General features: G+C 46.4%; 1 pseudogene; it reads left to right on the top strand.

The window, feature by feature from the left end:
* The first annotated feature begins 2,919 nt into the window (after positions 1 to 2,919).
* Positions 2,920 to 6,070, top strand: LOC140370067 (uncharacterized; annotated as a pseudogene).

Genomic DNA, 6,070 nt, shown 5'->3' with positions numbered 1-6,070 from the left:
TTCTCCTGCTGGCTGTAACCCTGTGCCGTTCTCCTGCTGGCTGTAACCCTGTGCCGTTCTCCTGCTGGCTGTAACCCTGTGCCGTTCTCCTGCTGGCTGTAACCCTGTGCCGTTCTCCTGCTGGCTGTAACCCTGTGCCGTTCTCCTGCTGGCTGTAACCCTGTGCCGTTCTCCTGCTGGCTGTAACCCTGTGCCGTTCTCCTGCTGGCTGTAACCCTGTGCCGTTCTCCTGCTGGCTGTAACCCTGTGCCGTTCTCCTGCTGGCTGTAACCCTGTGCCGTTCTCCTGCTGGCTGTAACCCTGTGCCGTTCTCCTGCTGGCTGTAACCCTGTGCCGTTCTCCTGCTGGCATCCTCTCCGCCGCAGCAGAAACACCTGGCTGATTTGCCAAAATAAGCACGCTGAGTGGTTCGGGCTAATGGAAGCCAGACAGACGTGGCAGACTGGAATGTGGTTCTGTATAAAAGTAAAGGCATTTTACTACGTGATAAGATATGATACTGAGCAGAACGTCGACCTACATTCTCTTCTATAGCGGTCAGGCCTACCACCAGAGAAATACTTTTGGAACTAAAGTGAACATTAAAGACCAATAGTAAGATGATACGATACATATTTAAATGCCATGCACTAACGGGAGTCCATGAGGAAATCGATCCCTCTCCTTTTTGTAATGGTACAGTCCTCTCAAATGTAAATATTTAGTTTGTAAGTAATTGTCTTGGCTGTAATGACACCTCACAGTATGTGTGAGCTGCTATCGTGTAGCTTACATCCAGTGTGTGCTATAGCATATTATTTGTAGAGCACATTTCACACAAGGCAATTCAAAGCTTCACAGCAGGAAAAATGCATTAAAATCACAAAGAAATTACATAAACAGAAACACAATAAAATTAACTAAATAAAAAATAAAAATAAAAAACTAGCCAAATCTAGCCACATCCAAATGTATCTGACCACATTGACAGCGTTCCAGACACTCCTTCCCAAATGTATTCCCCATGTGGGACAATAAAGGAATATCTTATCTTATCTTATCTTATCTTATTATTGCAGCATGACAGGCGTCTCCAGGATGAACACATCACTTTTAGATTGATTTGTTCCCATATCTGCGCGCTTTCTGCAAACTGCACATGTCTGTGCTGAGCGTATGTTTCTTTTACGACGACTCTCTGGTCGACGCCTCCACCTGGTGGCGCTTTGTTTCTTTTTCATGCATTATGACATATTGTATGTCAATGTATTGCCTGTATAGCCTTAACATAGTGACGTGACTGTATGTCACATGACCTTTGACATTGGAATGTCTCGACACCTGCTGTACTGCCCTGATTAAGACTCGTTGGCGTTTTTATAAAAATAACAAAGCTCAGCAGAATTGATGGGAATCTGCATTCTCTGTCACAGTCTGATGCTTTATACAGTGGCGGGCTCTGCTGAATATGGAATTATTTGTTATAATGTTTGTACAACAATATGACTCTGCAGCACAGAGCTTCTCTCTCAGACATTGGGGACATTAGGTTTTAGCTCTGTCTATAAAGGCAATGTTTTCCCCCATATTATTATGTAATTAATTATTTCAATTTGAATGATTTATGTTTGAGGCCTGTAAAAATGGATACTTAATGCATGTAGACATCAGCCCTGCTCTGCTGCCAATTTGACCAAAGTTTGGATTGAACTTTTAAGGCTCAATGAAGATAACAAAGAGGTGAAATGAATACTATGTATGTCAATAGTGATATGTTTAGCTGCATGTAGCCTCTTCCGTGAGGGTTTCAGTCCGTGTTTCAACCATTCTGGGTGTTAGCAATAGCAATAGCATCATATTTAGATGAATCTTGATTAAACGAGGAAACAATAGAAAGTCCGATGCACCGTAATTTCGTCACTTGCATCAATGGATCGCTTTTCTACCGACGCACTTGTACCGCACATGTGCACGCCGCTGTACTGATCACCACTCGCCACACATGCCTCAGACCGCTCTGTGCCCACAGTTTTTCTGGATCCAGCCCTACAGCTCTTTTCTGCTGTGATTTAAATTTCCTTCCTAAGCTACATTTACATACAAAGCATGGTGCAGCACATGGCAATAAAGTCAAAATAAAAAAATATAAAATAAAATGTCATAAGCACTTTTTAACATCTGTGTTTAAGTTGTATGTTTTGATTAGTATGAAGGTTATATTGTGTTTTTATTACCAAGGCTTTTATTTTACATTGAAATTATGTAATTTATGTTTTTGCATTTGAATTATGTGAACTGTTTTTTAAAAAATCCAATCAAGTAAAAATATTAATTGAATATTGAATATTTTGAATATTAATTTAAAAAAAATAATGAAAAAAATACTATGTTTTTAATACATTGGCTTTTTTCTTGCCTTTAGACTTTATTGACAGGAAAGTACAGAGTGAAATGGGGGATGAGAGCGAAGGGAGGACATGCAGTTAACTGTCGGGATTCAAACTCGCAACACCCCTTTTCACGTCCCTTCCGGTGGCTACACTATTAGGCATCCAGCTCACACACACCTGTGCTCGTGGCTTCATGCACTCACTCCGTGGGGTAAAAATTCCTTACCTTTAATGGATCAACTCGACCTCCTTCCCTCCGATGAGGCCTTCATCTGACCCACACCTCACCTCAACCGGCCCATTTCAGGCAACAACCTCGCCGCCCTTGGTCCCAACAATCCAGCTGTTCTCCCAGGCGCAGCCCTCATTTACTGTCGGTTATCTCTTTTACCCTCTTGCCTTCCTCTACCTCGTCTCGCTCCACTCCTAGGGCCCTGAGTTGCCAGGTCCCCTTCTCTTCCCCACGGGCTCCGGGTTGCCAGATCCTTTTCTCTCCTCCCAGGGCACTATATGCTCATCTACGCGCGCTCCCTTCTCCCCCCGGTCCGCCATGGTTCAAGCCTGCAGTCAGGAATGGCCTTGTTTCAGTCTTCCCAGCTCACGCCACAGGTTCCCAAGATCCTCCCGTTCCAGTGTTCATCTGGTACCACAGAATCAACCGTGGACTCAACTACCCAACCCCTCGTGTCGGGCGTCCCACCCTTCGTGTCGGGTGCCCTGCTCCCCAGGCCTGCGCCACAAGCTCCTCCAGGTCTTTAGCCCAGCGCATTCCAGGCCCCACCCACCTGCTTGATCCCACCTCTACAGCCCCAAACTCAGGCCCGCTGGCTCCACTCACTAGTTTCGGCTCCAGCCTGCCTTCGCAGCCCCACACTTTTAATGTCTCAGTGGACCCATTTACGCCCCAGGTCAGCTTCCACCCCTCTTGAATTCGCCTTCAGCTTGTTTAGAGACACCATCTGCTTCATGTTTCCACGTCACTGTGAAGAGCTTGACTTGTACCTCACCCTGATTCTAGATCTCACCATCAGATTTGGTAACCGGGGGTTCTACCAGTACAACCTCTTTTCTTCCCAAGCCCCCGCAATACTGCAGAATTTTTGCCTCTCGAGCCGCCGTTCCCTGTAGTTCCTGCGGAGCCCCGTCCCACCCGGCCTCTACCTGCATTTTTCCGTTCAGAAAGCCTCTTGCTCAGGCTCCAGATCGCCTGCTTGTTCCTTCAATTTTGAAACCCATCATGACAGCAAGAATCCACTTCCCAAAGGCGTCAATAATAATATTTAATCATGTCTCAGGGTGGTAAGCCGATTTGCAACTATTTCAACACCTCCCGTTGCACTATGTCACAGTGCAGGTTTATGCTCACCTGCTCTTTCTGTGGTGGCGGGCACAACCCCACATCAGGACTAGGCCCTGTTTCCACATCTATCCAACGCACTACTGGACCATCCAAAGTTTGTCCAGTTCCTCATCTCAGGATTCTCCATGGCTTCCGGCCTGGCCTCGTCTCTCTCCCATCAGATTCCCTTTCCTGCAAGAACCTCCCGTCAGCCCTGAATGAATCAGAAATCTTGGATTCCTTTCTCGCCAAAGAAATAAAAGAATCAAGGCCACCATTTCTGTCCTTCAGAGTCAGTCCCATTGGCATAGCCACTAGGAAGTACTCCGGTAAAAAAAACGCATGATAGACAATCACTCAGCTCTTCAAAGCACGCACATACCTCGCATTAACAGCCTCATTCCAAGCAATGAGTTCTCCCTCAGGCATGGCACAATCAACCATGCCATCTCCCCAATCAAACTGGCTGTGCCTAGCTTTCCAAGGCTGACATTGCAAGTGCATTCAAGGTGCTTCCTATCCACCCGGCCTTCTGGTGTTACTTTTGCGTCTGCTGGAAAGGCGCTTATTACTTCGTAGTCAGACTGACCTTCGGAAGCAAGAGCAGCCCCAAGCTGTTTGACTGCTGGATCCTTCTCAGGGTTCAGGGTCCCATTCCTCATACATCTCCTCGACAACTTTCTGCTCGTCTCACCAAGCTCATCGCCCCCCGGCACGTGACTTGGCGACCTTGTAAAAACGTTTTCTCCTCCCTCGGGGTTCCCCTGTCGGAAGAGAAGACCCTGGGTTGCTGGGAATCACCCTCGACACAGTCAAATTCCAAGCTTCCCTCCCAACAGAGAAGCTAAACCGGATAATCCTTTTTCTCAGTAACTTCCTCGCCGCCACATCATGCTCGAAACAGCAGCCTCTGTCCCTCCTCGGTCACGTTCTCTTCACCATGCACATCATTCCCCCAGAGCAAGCATTCATCTCCCACCTCCTGACCCTCACATCTTCCGTACAAACCTTCCACAGTATCGTGATCCTCATCAAGTCCATCAACTCTGGCACTTCTGGCACTTACTTTTCTCAAACTGAAATGGCATCATGCTCTTCCATCAGGACCTCATTTTAGCTCCAGAAGACATCCATTTTTGCACAGGCACTGTACTATCAGCCAATTTTGGGGGTTAATACCAGGGCAGGTGGTTCTCCGCCCCCTGGCCCAACGAGCTTCTCCAATTTGTCCACAAGTCCGGTCCGTCTTCCTCTGCCTTATTCGAGATTTATCCCGTTTATCCCTTGATTGCCGCTCTGTGAGGTGTTACGGAAAAATATAATTTGGCCCTTTACTTTGTGACATCATAGACTTTTCGGCACCCAGTCTTACCTGTTAGCACATAGCTGATTACATGTCTGTGGTGTGATTCTTTTGATCAAAGACCTATCTCTGTCTGCTTGGGGGACATCCTGGGGTGCTCATGCCAAGTTTTGGTTTTTCACACAAGGGCACTGTCTAAAGAACAATAAAAGATGTGAATTAATTGAATGCAAATGTTTCTAACTGTCTCTTTCTTTGGCCTTTGCATCATTTTTTTTTCTTGTACCAGCGCCATTTTTCTTTCTGCCTGTGAACCTGCCTGTAAGAAATGTAATTGTTTCTATTGAAGAAGGTCATATGACCACCGGTTTGACCTGTAATCTATCAAATGAACGAGAAAAGACAACACAGGTCTATTGCTTTAATTTATTTCCTGATAATAATTAGGAGAGAAATTCCACAACAGGGGCCATGAGTGAACTTCCAATATGATAACCTTGCAGTTGTTGATATTATCAATAAAGGCAAAAGCAATGCACTCTTCATTATGCCTTTCATTCGCCGTCTTACCTAGCTGATGTTTACTCACCAGTTCATCCTCTGAGCGAAGTACATTCCCAGTCACCTTAACTCTGTTGCTGATTCTCTCTCATTTTGCCTTTCAGACATTCAGGACATTGGCTCCCGAGGCAGACCCTTCACCAACCCCAGTTCCTCCATTTCAGCTACCACATTCTATATTTGATCCCCACTCTGGCTGACCTCCTTCTCATCTCCCAATCAGCGATCCTGCACAGCTTCGCTCCCAGGATGTTGTCCTCTCACTTGAACCTGCCTTTCCCCTCCTTCAACATTCTCTCCCTAACCTGTTACATTTCGTTCGTCTTCACCTACCTAACGCTGACCATCAAAACTTACCTGAGCAGCATCAACTTCTTCTCTAGGTTGCTCTCAGGCTCAGCTCTTCCCGCTCCGGTTCTCACACAAGCGATGATGGTCATCAAAGGCATGCAACGGCAGAGCTGCCCGGTGATCCGCAGGAGGGGGGAGACCCCTTAA

This window comes from Eucyclogobius newberryi, unplaced genomic scaffold, assembly GCF_026437365.1.
Source record: "Eucyclogobius newberryi isolate DKJ021-1_F unplaced genomic scaffold, fEucNew1.0.hap1 SCAF_208, whole genome shotgun sequence".
Taxonomy (NCBI): Eukaryota; Metazoa; Chordata; class Actinopteri; order Gobiiformes; family Gobiidae; genus Eucyclogobius; species Eucyclogobius newberryi.
Note: the sequence above shows the minus strand (reverse complement) of the source record. Positions and strands in the feature narration are given on the sequence as shown.